The sequence below is a fragment of the Acinonyx jubatus genome, chromosome B1 (genome assembly GCF_027475565.1).
Source record: "Acinonyx jubatus isolate Ajub_Pintada_27869175 chromosome B1, VMU_Ajub_asm_v1.0, whole genome shotgun sequence".
Taxonomy (NCBI): domain Eukaryota; kingdom Metazoa; phylum Chordata; class Mammalia; order Carnivora; family Felidae; genus Acinonyx; species Acinonyx jubatus.
In genome coordinates this window covers 79,896,325-79,910,795 of record NC_069382.1, presented here as the reverse complement: position 1 = coordinate 79,910,795, position 14,471 = coordinate 79,896,325, and the positions used below count along the sequence as shown (strand labels likewise).

The 14,471-nt window shown below is 38.6% G+C and overlaps 1 pseudogene; it reads right to left on the bottom strand.

Annotated features, from left to right (window-relative positions):
• Positions 1-6,487: 6,487 nt before the first annotated feature.
• On the bottom strand, positions 6,488-13,883 carry LOC106983650 (40S ribosomal protein S23-like; annotated as a pseudogene).
• Between the last annotated feature and the right edge of the window lie 588 nt (positions 13,884-14,471).

Sequence of the window (14,471 nt, the reverse complement as noted above, 5' to 3'; positions counted from 1 at the left end):
ATTCCACCCTCCTTGTGCTGATTAGGACATATTGTCTCTGTGGTCGAGATACATACGAAGCCAAGGGATCATCAGAAACTTGCTTCAGAGCAAGTAGAGACAAGTGGAGAATGTTGTCTAGCCATGATAGTCTGAAAAGCCTCCTACTATTCCGGAAAGACCTAACAGAGACAGAGACTTACACTGAGCTTGGAAGCTTGCTCCTGAATGGGGATAAATTCTTCATTTTCAGCTCTCATTTTCCTTGGTACCATGATGCCCATCTCTTTTTCAGTTTTCCCATCGTTCTTCCTTGGCTTTCCTATGGGCCATTATGTTCTCTCTAGGTGGGGTACAGAGGAACTATTTAAGCCTCAACTTTATGAAAGTTGTGTATTTATTTCAGGATTGCTCCTGAAAGACTGCATCCATGGTAGGTTGGCTGAACTTGACTGTGCCCCAAACACCTGAGCCTTGCATTTCTGGGCAACCTTGTGCATTCTTGTTTTGTTTTGAAATGAAAATACATGCACATGATTAAAACACACACACACACACACACACACCACAAATGTAATGTATTTGGTCCATTGCTCTGCCCCTGCATCTTTCACTTCACAATTTATCTATCCATTATGATTTGAGTGCCTCATTCACAGTCCCTGTGTTTGGACCACTCCATCATTAATACATGTTGCTCCTCCTTCCCTTTGACCTCTATTCATCATTATGTCCATCATCAGAGGAAGTTACCTTCTTCACTATTTGAAGTCAGCATTGTCTGAGGACAAAACCACTATAAAATTATTTGATACATGCCATTAACAAAAAGTCCCAGCAAACTTAGAAGTACCACAAGGTGTGGCTGTTTGTGAAGTATTTTCTTATAATGAGCAAAGAATAAAGGCATTCAAATCTTTTGAAGAGATGGAGACCTATATTTGTTCCATGTTTTTATTTCTGTACCTATAATCTATGATCATGAGTAGCACACTAAAATACTATAGTCTATGACTACAAATTAGACTGTCCCAAATCCTAGAAATGGATGCTTAAGTAGCTTATTGTTTATTTAAAAAAAATTTTTTAATTTATTTATTATTTATTTTTTTTATTTTAAAGAGAGAGAATGAGAAGTGGGGAGAGGGAGAGGGAAAGAGAAAGTGAGAATCCCAAGCAGGTTCCATGCTCAGTGCAGAGCCCAATACAGGGCTCAATCCCATGACCCTGGGATCACGGCCTGAGCCAAAATCAAGAGTCAGATGCTCAACCAACTGAGCTACACAGGAGCTTATCCTTTGTATGAACATTATTTCTATTCTAATATAATAGTATGATTTTTTTGGTAATCTTGTATGTCAGGGTAACAGCCCATGTTAACATTTCTTAAGAAGAAATGTCTTAGGACTGTATTTTATGGCATTGAAAGATAGAGATCTACTAGTATGAAAAGAGCCTTTTAATTCCTAATTTGTCATGCTAGAGATGCCATGGAATAAGAGTGATCATGGGAGAGGGTTATCTGGAATGTTTGCCACACCTCCTTGCCAGCCAAGAGAACCCACTGCTTGGTATCTCTCTCCAGGAGTTGGTGAAAAAGTCAGGCTTCAAGGATTTGTTGCTGCTTCTGAAAACCTGTGCAAACTCTGCTCAAGAAGGCCTTATTCTTGATGGCTTTATGTTTAGGATTTGACTTTATTATTACTTCTTCTTTCATGTCCTTATTAACCCCTTATTTCACTCCATCCTTGGTCTTCAGAGTCACACAGACCTGGATTTGGATACCAGTTCTTCCACCTATAACTGTATAACTGTATGAACTCAGACATGTTACTCAAGCTTTCTCAGACTCGATTTTAATATCTTCAACGATGAGAATAATGATATTGATCTCACAGGAATTTTGAGCATTAAATGAGATAATGTGCATAAAATTATTAATATAGCAGATTATAAATAAAGTAGATATTCAATATTTGGTAAGTTATTTATTCAACAAATATTTATTCGGAGACAATTATGTGTTAGAAATATAGTTCAGGAGGAAATTGAAGTATAAACAAGAATAGTCAATGAATGGAAGTCAATGGATGGAACGGCACAAGGAACAGGGGGAAGAGTACTCTTGCAGACTGAACAGTGTGTGTGGAGTTACAGAGTTAAGAGTGAGTGTGTTGTGCTCCAGGAATGGAAAGAGAACTGGGGTGACTGGACTAAGAAATGTAAGAGAGAGAATGGCTGGGATGAAGCTGGAGGTCATGCAAGGACTCACTGGCCAGGCTTAGATGTTTAAATTTATATTAAAAGCAATGGATCACCTTTATTATGCCTATTATTCAAATGGAGAAAGTGACCACCTGAAGGTGAATATTTTCCTAGTGCCAAACACAGCTAGTGAGTGGCAGAGCAACTAATGGGTTTTAAGTAAAAAGTAATATGATTAGATTTTGCTTTAGAAGAATTCTTAAGTGGCACCTGGGTGGCTCAATCAGTTAAGGGTCTCTTGATTTCAGCTCAGGTCATGATCTCACAGTTCATAAAATCAAGGCCCACGTAGGGCTCTGCACTGACAACGTGGAGCCTGCTTGGGATTCTCTCTCTCCCTCTCTCTGCCCCTTCCACACACACTCTCTCTCAAAATAAATAAACATTAAAAAAAGAGAAATATTTTTAAGGCAGCAGAATGGAGGATATGTGTGTGGGAAGGAGTTGGAGGTGGATAGGAAGGTGAGAGGGAAGGAGGTTGTTGAGTAATTTAGGTGAGAATGAGATGAGACACTTAAGAATTTGGGGAGAAGAGTCAGAAGTGTTTCTTCCCCCCTGTGGAGTTTGGCAATCCTGGATCCTTCACTGGTGACATCAACACTCCATGCTTTAGGGACATAGCATGTGGACTGATAGATGTGAAGCAAAGACAGGGGTGAAAATGACAATGTGAGAATAGGAAAAGACAAATCCATGGATGCCTGATGGTCGGTCAGGCAGGAGACAGAAAAGAAAGCAATGACAAAGCTAAACCCCAAACATATAAACAGTCTTCCTCACTGAACGGGGGCTGAGGGGGCGGTAAGCTATTTTTAGTGTGTCTGTGTACTTGTTTAACATAAAGTCATAGAAAAGAAAATCCAACTGTCCAAGTCCATAACAGTGGCTAAGGACAGGCTGTTAATCTGGTTGCCCCGAATCAATGACTTGGGAGGCTGTTATTATTATGTGTATTTAATCTTGGCCAGTTGCCATTACTACGTTGCTCTCAATTTTCTTATTTCCACAATAAGGCCACCACAGCTAAGCCTACTGAGTGCCTGTGTGTTCTAGATATTTTACATATGTTTTCTTATTATTCTCACAGCAACCTTGTAAGGAAGATATTATTTCCATTTTACAGATTAGGAAACCGTAAAATATTCAGAGAGATAAAATGGTTTTAATACTTATAGTTAGCAGAAGTTCTATTATTACACTGGGGTTGGAGAAAACACTTTTAAGGGAAAATACAGCCCACAGCTTTTAGAAAACAATTATAGGTTAGTCTCTATAAAAATTTTAAATTCTTGAATTGAAAGTTAGTTAAAAGGCAAGTGACAGGCTGAGAGAATATATCTTCCGCATATATATCAAGCAACATATCAGTAGACAGAATATACACAAGTGACCCAAGAGGAAAAAGATGGACAAAAGATATAAACAGGCAATTTGCATAAATGGGGCTATCAAAGGTCAAAAAACTTGAAAAGATTACTCAATGTCTGTAGTAGTCTAGAGGCAAATCTTAATTTTAATACTAAAAAAAAGTTGAAATATTTTTAAATTTAGCTAATCACATTTTTAACTTTGAAAACTGTAATTGATCTTTCTCACAGCAGCCTATTCTGTTTTCATGGGTGCAATAGTCTCTTCATTTCTCTTCGGATAATAATTATATGCTTTTAAAATTATCTTTCATTTCCTGTATTAACTCCATTTTCTCTGAGGTTGATCCAACTAAACAAAATAACAAAATGAAACAATTTGGTTTTATTCCAATGTTTGGCAGTTGTTTTTTTTTTTTTTATTGTCTCTTTACATTTGTAAAAAGATCTATATGGGCAGCTGCATGTTTGAAGATGTTTGATCTCCAGCAGGGGACACAGATTCCTATTCTAGCAGGTAGCTATAGTGGTTGGGAGGAAGGGGAGGACCAGGCGGGCTGGGGTGGTCAAATGGACTCTTCTCTTTATGGATGGCTGCATATTGTCTTCTGTGTGAGGGCATGCTAGTTATAAGTTGTGGGGGCTATTGCCTATCTTATCAAGTCCCAGTGCTTACAGTTGGGGTGTTACTCACCAGAGTTCTAACTTTATTTGGCTTTTTAAAAACGTATACATGGCTTTACCCTAGGGCTGAGGCTATGTCAGTGGTTCTGAGAGTTGCAGCTGAAGCAGATATTCCCCGGACCCTCAACTATACGCCAGCCTCTCAGACTCCGTTACCTACTAGCCCCTGCTACTTTTGATCAGGTCTTACTCGCATTCTCTAAAGGGAAAATTTGTCTAGCAGTCTCTTTTATTACTTACATGAAGTTTCTGGTTCTTTGCCTCCAAAAGTTCTCTCCTAACCTGGATTAAATCTGGAAATTCCATACTCTTCTGGTCTATTGGTGCCCTTCCTGTTATTGACTTTTAAATTATTCTTATTATTTTTTGATTGTTGTATTTCTTTCATCACATCAACGGGATTTGGGAGAAGAGAGGCCCAAGTGTGAGTTTAGTCAGCCATCTTAAACCAAAAGTTTAAGTAATTATTTGGTTTTATTTGCCATATAAGCTTTGAAGGAGAAATACTATATGCTGTGGAGGTTTACACTAGTAAAACCTGACCTAGCCTGGGTCAGGGTAGAGGGGGGACAGTTAGGGAAATGTCTTCCCCAGAGATACATTGAAAAGGTACACTGGGGCACCTGGGTGCCTCAGTTAAGCGTCCGACTTTTGATTTCCACTGCAGTCATGATCTCACAGGTGGTGACATCAAGCCGCGCATCAGGCACTGTGGCTCTGAGCTGACAGAGTGGAGCCTGCCTGGGATCCTTTCGAGCACTTTCTCTCCTTGATCCTTCTGCTCATGCGCAAGTGTGAGCTCATGCGCTCTCTCTCTCTCTCTCTCTCTCTCTCCAAATAAATAAATGAACATTAAAAAAAAGAAAAGAAAAGGTAGACTTAAGTTTGAAGCTTGGATTTACTCAGAAGCAGAGAAATATGCTAGATGGCCTTTATAGATTTCCTTCATAGTTACGATTCACTGGTTTGCCAAGTTTGTATATACAGTTGGGGATTTTTAAAAAATGAAGTAAAGATGAAAGAAAATAAAAATTCCTTTCCAAAACAGGGAGACTCAAAAGTATGAAATTGCAATGGGCTGAGCTCACCATTTCAGCCAGCACCTCTGTCATCACATCATCAGACTTGATGTCTTTAGGCCTAAATGAGCTTCTCAAAGAGTTAGCACTTTGGTGAAGAGTTAGCACTTCCTGGAGACTGGAAGGCTTCTGGAAGGTTCTCCTTTTCATGGAGAAGGAGAGTTCACTTTCTGTCTCAACAGTGATTATCTACCTTATTTAACTCTCTAATTTCATGGGGGGTTAAAAAGCCATTACAGAAACTGTTAATAAAATAAAAAAAACTATCTTGATCTTTCCTATGGAATTTAGAGTAACTTATATCACCTTTAAGTTATAATTGGTAGTTATTTTACTGCCATAATCCTACCCTGATCTTTAGCGTTAGGATCATATAATCTTGTTAATAGGATACACTAATGACTGGGTTAGAGTGGGACCAAAGAAAGGGTGCTTCTTGTCACATCTGTTAAGCTTCAGTTTTGGAAACTTGTACTAGGAAGACTTTCTCTAACATACAGGCAATTGAGTGAATGATCTGAGTCTCCAAGTTAAGATTGCCATAATAGTCGCTAAACAATACCTCACTTACTTCATTAAAAATCCCCAAGGATGAGCATGAAATTCCAGAAAACCTACCTGAAAAGCATCACAAGCATGGATTTTCTTATCCTATGACTCAGATTCTACTTCCTAGGTTCACAGCTATGTTTACACAAATATTAAAATTATTGTGATTTATTAAAGGATTAATCCATGAATTGACTGTTGTTTAGACATTATCAACACTTCAGTTGAAAAGTTTGTTATTGATGGCCACAATCAGAGGAATGTATTAACTTCTGTTTCCCTTACTCTCTATGCTCTATTCCCAAGGAAAATTATATCTCCAGGAAGCGGTATACCTGGATTATATAATCTTAACTCCCCACAGGAATAGCTTTTTTGAAACATAATAATTTACCCTCTTAAACTTTTATAGAAATTTGCTACATGGAGAACATTTTAGGGGTCATTTACAAATCCCTGAAGTTAGGATACAATCCGGTTTGTACCCTAATGTCTCTTATGGAAAGATTTATTTTGGTATTTAGTGAAAGAAAATTTCTCTCTCTAATGTACTTTTTTTTTTTTTTTTAGCATATGAAAGTTTGTTACTATCATGTTTGCATCATCAAATCATCAAAACTTATGGTTTTGGTCTTTTCTTCTTGCCTTTGCAGAAGGTCAATAGAGAGACATTGGCTATTTTGACAACAATAAAGTTGTCACCAGAAATGTCACCAACAGCATGATCTTTGCAACCAATCCAACAGCCAGAACTTCATTGTTTTCTGCAATATAGGTATGAAAGCTGTGAGTTTCTTGACATTTTTGATCAGCGGGCCCCTGACACATTTCCTGATGACAGAATTTAACTGTTCAGCTTCACCCCCAACTTTTTCAAGCAAAATTCTCTTTGAATGTAAAGTGCTTCCAAAGGAGTTGGCCTTTAGGGCTGTGCTCAAATGGGCTTCCTTGTACTGTTTATCATTCCTGTTTGTGGCTGTGGAGCTTCCTGGCAGTACAAAGACCTTGACCACTTGCCCATCATGCTGGTGCTACAGGCCCAAGTGAAAGATCTAATATATTGTTTAACAAAATTGTGGTGAAATACACATAACCCAAAATTTGCCATCTTAACCATTTTAAATTGTAAATTTCAGTAGCGTTAGGTACATTCACATTTATATGCAACTAATTTCCAGAAACTCATCCTGTGAAACGGGCATTTTATACTGATTGTGATGGTTAATTTTAAGTGACAACATCACCAGGTCACAGGGCCCAACTATTTTGTCAAATGTTATTCTGGATATTTCTTTGAGGGTGCTTTTTGGGTGATATTTTTATTTAAATTGGTAGGCTTTGGGTAAAGCAGCTTCCTCTCCATAACATGGATAGGCCTTATAATCAGTTGAAGGCCTGAATAAAATAAAAGATTGACCACCCCCAGGCAAGAGGGAATTCTACCAGCAGACAGCCCTCAGGCTGAAACTGTGACGTTGGCCCCTCCCTAGGCCTCCAAGCTGATGGTCTACCCTGCAGATTTCCCACTTGCCAGCCTCCATAATTGCATGAGCCACTTTCTTCAAATAAATCTCCATGTATATAAATAAACATCATTTTGGTTCTGTTTCTCTGGAGAACCCCGATACATACACCCATTAAATAAATGCTACCTCTTTCCTTCTCCCCTCAGCCCCTGGGGACCACCATTCTACTTCTTGTTCCCTTGCATTTGACTACTTTAGATGTATAAGTGAAATCATACAGTATTTGCCTTTTTGTGACTGGCTTGTTTCACTCAAGATTCATCCACGCAAAAGGTTCGTCAGCTGTCTTCCAGATGTGTCAGAATTTCCTTCTTTTTAAGACTGAATAATGTTCCATTGGATGTATAGACCACATTTTGTTTTTCCATTCAACTGTCAATGAACACTTCGGTTGCTTTCATCTTTTGGCTATTGTGAATAATGCTGCTACGAACACGGATGTACACATATCTCTTCAAGACCCTGCTTCATCCAAGACCCTGGATATATATACTCAGAAGTGGGATCTCTGGATCATATGGTAATTCTATTTTTAATTTTTTGAGAAACCATCATACTATTTACATAGCTGCATCATTTTTACATTCCTACCGACAAGGTATAAAGGTTCCAATTTCTCCACATCCTTGTCAACTACTTGTTATATCCAGCAATAATAATCCTGCAGGAACCCCAAATAATCTTCCGTAGGGGTCATTTTTGTTTTGGGGTAGTATTTTATATCTGTGTACATTGGGGGGGGGTGCTAATATAGACCTGATCCTAAAAAATACAATAGTAAGACTTGCTACCTACATAATTTAGGCTGAATCTACATGACAGCAAAACAATTATTTAGAAGTGAAAAATTCTGTCAAGAGGTTACTTTGCCTTGTAGCACTGAATGATGAAGTGGCTGATTTTATTGTTTAGAATTTGTGTACAAGAAGGCTTATTCAAGGTTTTTCCCCATAAAATGTACAGAGATCACTATAAATGTCACCAAGTCATTTTGCGCGGTAAGCATTTTTAAATTCAGAGGAAGTTTATAATGCAAAGCAGAAGGCGCAAACTGGCAAGCCGTGGCCCAAATCGGGCCTGCAGACTTATTTGATTTGGCCTGCACATTTGTTGGCCCACACAGTTTTTTTTAAAAAATTTGAATCGGTTGACAACTTTTTTAATGGAGAGGTTACATGCAAAAATCTTGATTTCTAGCTTTTTGGGGAAAACTAGCTGACCCGGCAAGACAGGGCCTACATTCCCACATGGCAACAGTTGGCTGGAGCTGAGTAGCAGCTGCCCTTTTAGCCTGAGCTTGTGCTATCCAGTTCCCCACGGTCCCCACCCACCCTGAGACCCGAGAGCCTGCGGACACCCAGGCAGCAGACTTCTCAGTTTCGCCAGGAACCACTTACAACTTCCTGTAACGTTCAGTAAGATGCAAGGCCCATGGTGGGCTCTCAGTAGGTTTTGGATTGTTTACTACTTCTGACTCCTCATGTGTTAAAATCATTCAGGATCTTTTGCTTTCTTTCTTGGTAGAAAAGAAGATGGCAAGACTATGGCCTTAAATAAATGAAATACAAAAGGAAAAGAATTTAGACAGTGCAGATAGGGGAGCAGTTTAAAAGAAAATAATAGTCCAAATGTAATTTTTTACTGAGCAGTTTAGCCTTGAACTCTTTTTCCCATGTGAGGAAAACTGAAGAAAACAGCACCCAAGAAATGTTTCAAGCTAAGCCCTCTGTTTAATGCAAGAAAGAAGCAAGGGGCAAAAGGTTAGTCAGCCGTCTTACAGTGGCAGAATTCTTGAGTTAACATAAATAGAAATAGATACAGAAAATGAGGGCCATATGGTTGGCTAGATCAGAGCCACTGTGTGTGTGTGTGTGTGTGTGTGTGTGTGTGTGTGTATTTGCCAGGCCACCCACTGAGAAAAATATTCAACTCTGTGTTTCAGCATATTAACTCCTTCTTTTTAATTACTGAGGCACTTGAAGTTCTTTTGCATTTTCAGGTGATAGCAAATGGAAAATGTGTTAAAGGAAAATACAAAGGTTTTTCCTCTTTCTCTTGGTGATTGTGTTGGTTAAAAGAAACATGAAAATCTTTTAAAAGACGTGCCTTCGTCTCCAACCAAAAACATGGTCGCAGGAAAATGGTTATTTAAACCTCCGCTGGTAGCATTATCCCATTGGCCAAAGCAAGTTCTATGGCCAAGTCCAGAGTTACCCTGAAAAGGAACTGTCTAAGGGCATGGATTTGGTAGGTGTACTTTACAGAGCAGGAACTGTTCTGGAATGGGGAAATAGAATCTGAGTCAATGCCTATTCTGGAAAAATACACTAGTTGATCCTTATTAAAATTAAGTTTTACTATTTTTATCCTTTCTATTAAAAAATATGCTCATTTCAAAAATGTGAGAAATATAGAAATCTCTGAGAAGAAAAAGTAAAATCACCCAAAGCCAACAGTCTAATAAAAAACCTTTTTTTTTTTTTAAATAAAAACCATTCTTAAGGGGTGCCTTGGTGGCCCAGTAGGTTGTACGTACAACTATTGATTTCAATTCAGGTCATGATCTCACAATGGTGGGATCAAATCTTCGGTCAGGCTCCATGCTGAGTGTAGCGCCTACTTGGGATTGTCTCTCTCTCTCTCTCTCTCTCTCTGCCCCTATCCTCTGCACTTTCTCTCTCTCTCTCTCTAAAAACAAACAAACAAACAAAAAACCATTCTTAAAATTTGATGCATATGATTCCAGAAATCTCTCTGCATATATACCTCTCCACTTAGAAGTGGTTTTGATCTACTTAGCAGTGTCTCTAGACATGGTAGAGGATAGCAGCCTTAGACTGAACCTGAATCATCCTCCATTTTCCTAGGATAGTTGTTGATATTTTTAATTCTTTGAGTTGTGTCTGTTTGCAAGCGTGTCTTGACTCAGCAGAGTTGAAGAACCTAAAGGAGGCTGGAAGACGCAACTTATCTCCAGTGAAAATCAGCAAAAAAGGGGAAAGAAGGGAGGAGGGAACAACAAAAGCCCTCTGGGATAGAGGGAAGAGAGCAAACTGTGATACCTCTGTGGGGACTTTGTGGTGTGGATAGTGCTGACTTGTTTATTAGGCACAGTGCTGCAGGCTCCCAATACTTTTAGGGGCCCAAGAAAGCATTTTAATTCTTTTGACATCAGAAGAGAAAGAAATGAACTTTTATGTTTTAATTCACAACATTAATATATTTATTATTATACCAACAGAGTCATAAAATATAACTTTTTTAAGTTATGTAAATTTTTTAAATGTTTACTTATTTTTGAGAGACAGAGAGAGACAGAGAGTGAGCAGGGAGGAGGCAGAGAGAGAGGGAGACACAGAATCCTAAGCAAGCTCAGGCTCTGAGCTGTCAGCACAGAGTCAGTCGCGGGGCTCGAATTCATGAACCACAAGATCATGACCTGAGCCGAAGTCGGGTGCTTAACCGACTGAGCCACCCAGGCGCCCCAAGTTTTGTAAATTAAAAAAAATTTAACATTTATTTATTTTTGAGAGGGAGAGAGCATGCAAATGGGGCATGGGCAGAGAGAAAGGGACAGAGGATCCAAAGTGGGCTCTGTGCTGATAGCAGTGAGCCCGATGTGAGGCTTGACTTCCTAACTGCAAGATCATGACCTAAGCTAAAGTCAGAAGCTCAACCAACTGAGACACCCAGATGCCCCAAGTTATGTAAATTTTTTTCTTAAGTTTTAAATTTTAATTCCAGTATAGTTAATATACAGTGTTATATTAGTTTCAGGTGTGCAATATAGTCAATTCTATACATCACGCAGTGCTCATCATGGTAAGTGTACTCGTTTTGCTTTTTTTTTTAAAGTTTTATTTATTTAAGTAATCTTGACACCCCACGTGGGGCTCAAACTCATGACCCTGAGATCAAGAGTCACATGTGTTTCTGACTGAGCCAGCCAGGCACCCCCATAAGTGTACCATTAATCCCCATCCCCTATTTTACCCATCCTCCCAACCCCCTCCCCTCTGGTAACCATTGGTTTGTTCTCCACAGTTAAGAGTCTGTTTCTTTGTTTGTTTCTCTCTCTCTTTTTTTCCCTTTGCTCATTTGTTTTGTTTCTCAAATTCCACATATGAGTGAAATCATATGGTATTTGTCTTTCTCTAACTGACTTATTTTGCTTAGCATTATGCTCTCTAGCTCCATCTATGTTGTTGCAAATGGCAAGATTTCATTGTTTTTTAAGCCTGAATAATATTCCATTGTGTATATATACCTCTTCTTCTTTATCTATTCATCTATCCATGGACATTTGGATTTCTTCCATAGTTTGGCTTGTAAATAATGCTGCAATAAACATAGGGGTGTGTGTATCCCTTGGAGTTGGTGTTTTTATATTTTGGGGATAGATACTCAGTAGTGTGATTACAAGATCACATGATAGCTCTATTTTTAACTTTTTGAGGAACCTCCATGCTGTTTTGCACAGTGACTGTACTAGTTTGCATTCCACAAAAAGTGCACAAGGGTTCCTTTTTCTCCATATGCTCACCAACACTTTTTGTTTCTTGCTTTTTATTTTAGCCATTCTTACAGGTATGAGGTGATATCTCATTGTAGTTTTGATTTGCATTTCCCTGATGATGAGCGATTTTGAGCATCTTTTCGTGTATCTGTTGGTCATCTGGATGTCTTCTTTGGAGAAATATCTGTTCATGTCTTTTGCTATTTTTAATAGGATTATTTGGTTTTTAGGTATTGAGTTATATAAGTTCTTTATATATTTTGGATACTAACCCTTTATTACAAATGTCATTTGCAAATATCTTCTTCCATTCAGTAGGTTGCCTTTCAGTTTTGTTAACTGTTTCTCTCACTGTGCAGAAGTTTTTAATTTTTTAATTTATTTTTGCTTTTGTTTCCCTTGCCTCGGGAGACATAGCTAGAAAGATGTTGCTACAGCCAATGTCAGAGAATAAAATATAATTTTTAATATCTTTTTATGGAAGAAGGGACTCATGAAGGCAAGAGGGCCTGTCCCAACGTATTCAAATTTATTAAACATGTATGTGCCATGACTTTCAGGATTTTTGTCACCTGTGATATTATTCCAATTTGACAAATGATGAATCTGAAAGGTGGAAGGAAGAGAAGAGAGAAAAAGTGGCAAAGTTGGGAACTACCCCAGAAGTCCTGAGTTTCAGTTCACTGTTGTTTGTACAAAGTGTGCCATGGGAGGTGACAGATACCGGGTAGAGACCAATATGGGAAAACACGATAGGAATAAAAGATATGAAGGCTTTATAATGGGCCAAGAATTTGCCTAGGCACCAAACTTTCTCCCTGAGATGACATGTGAAGTGAAGATGTGGGCAGTCCAAGAGAGTTTGAGGAGCATGAGGAAAATAGGCTGGGCACCAGCTGAAGAGCTTCATCAGGTGGGTCATTTTCAGATGTTTCATTTTCTTTTGTGGTCGTGTTCTGTAAAGATGAATAAGACACTAAGAAAACAAGGTCAGTTTAGGCCCTTGGCAGAAAGTTAAAGCCATTTAAAGAAATTTAGTAAAATTGCTTGCTGCTGAGTTGTTACTATATTTAAAAGAAGGCTGTGATAAAATTCAGTAATGAGTTAAGGTTATTAATGATAAATGTGTGTTTTCTAAAAAAGTAGTTTTTCAGATAAAGATTGCTTTTGTTTTTTATAAAACATGTGTGTGTGTGTGTGTGTGTGTGTGTGTGTGAGAGAGAGAGAGAGAGAGAGAGAGAGAGAGAGAGAGAGACATTGCCCCTATTTGCTGTATTATCTATCAATTAATTCTACTCTGAACTTGAACTTGGGGTTTGATAGGTAGCACCAAATGAGTCATTCAAACAAAAAAGAGAGATGATCTCATGAACATTATTTTAAAAGTTTACTCTGTTATTCAGAAGTCCTCGAGTTTCCAGAAACAGCAGTCCTTGCCTCCTAAATGGCCAAAAGAGGAAAAGGAGGTGTCTCCTGCAAAGGTGTGAAGAGGGGACAGTGCCTCTGGGCATCAGGCGCTGACAATCACAGTCAAAAAGTCAGGACGCTTGGATCTGAGACAAACACCATCCCAAAGTCTCACTCTCCAAATGCAAATTATCACATAATATATTTAAAATTAATTTGGACTAGAATCGACCTGTGATTCACTTTAAGTAGATCTAAAAAAGCAAGAACATGACTTAGCTTACTACTAACATGGCAGCATGTTTTCCTTGTTAGCTGCAGGGGAGAATAATGTACAGGAAAAGGTGACGTAATGATTGTCTCACTTTCATTATTCTCTCCCAAATGAATAACCTTCCACACCAAGGATGAGCTCACTCACTATTAGTGGAATAACATCTGGTGAGCAAGGGCCCCCAGCCGAACATGCTGTTGGTTTGGGACTATATTTAACCAGCAGAAACCCAACCATGTTTGCATACATCACATATGCATACATCACAATGCAGTTACATTGTGGGAAAAAAAAATATTAAGGGTAAGGAAATAATCCTAAAAGTATTTTAACATTCAAGATTTTTCCTTATGAAGCAAGGCATTAACCTGTTCCCAAAGAGGTCCTAAGCTATTATTAGAGTGGAATATCTTGGACATGTGGCAGACGCCTTGTCCTCTTTGGCTGAGGCTCGGATGCTTGCCATAGCTATCTAAGTTTAAATTTCAAATCACGGACAGGAATCTCTCTCCTTCAATTTCCCTTCCCATTCTTAATTTCCAGGCAGGCCTGCCACCCTGACGATGGTGAATTTTGCAGTGTAATTTATCTAATAGATTTACAGTAAATGATGAATCACTCTAGTATTTAAATCTAATGAGTAATGCTGTAAGTCAATTTGGTTTTTAAAATGCAACATTGCTAATGTCATCAGTTAAATGCGCTAATACAGAGTAATGTAGTAGCTCAGGACACACACACAGGCAGTCCTGATGGTCATGAAGCTAGACTACTCTGGCATCTGCTGTGTGCCAAAATGTTTAGGGGTATTGCTCACCTAAAATC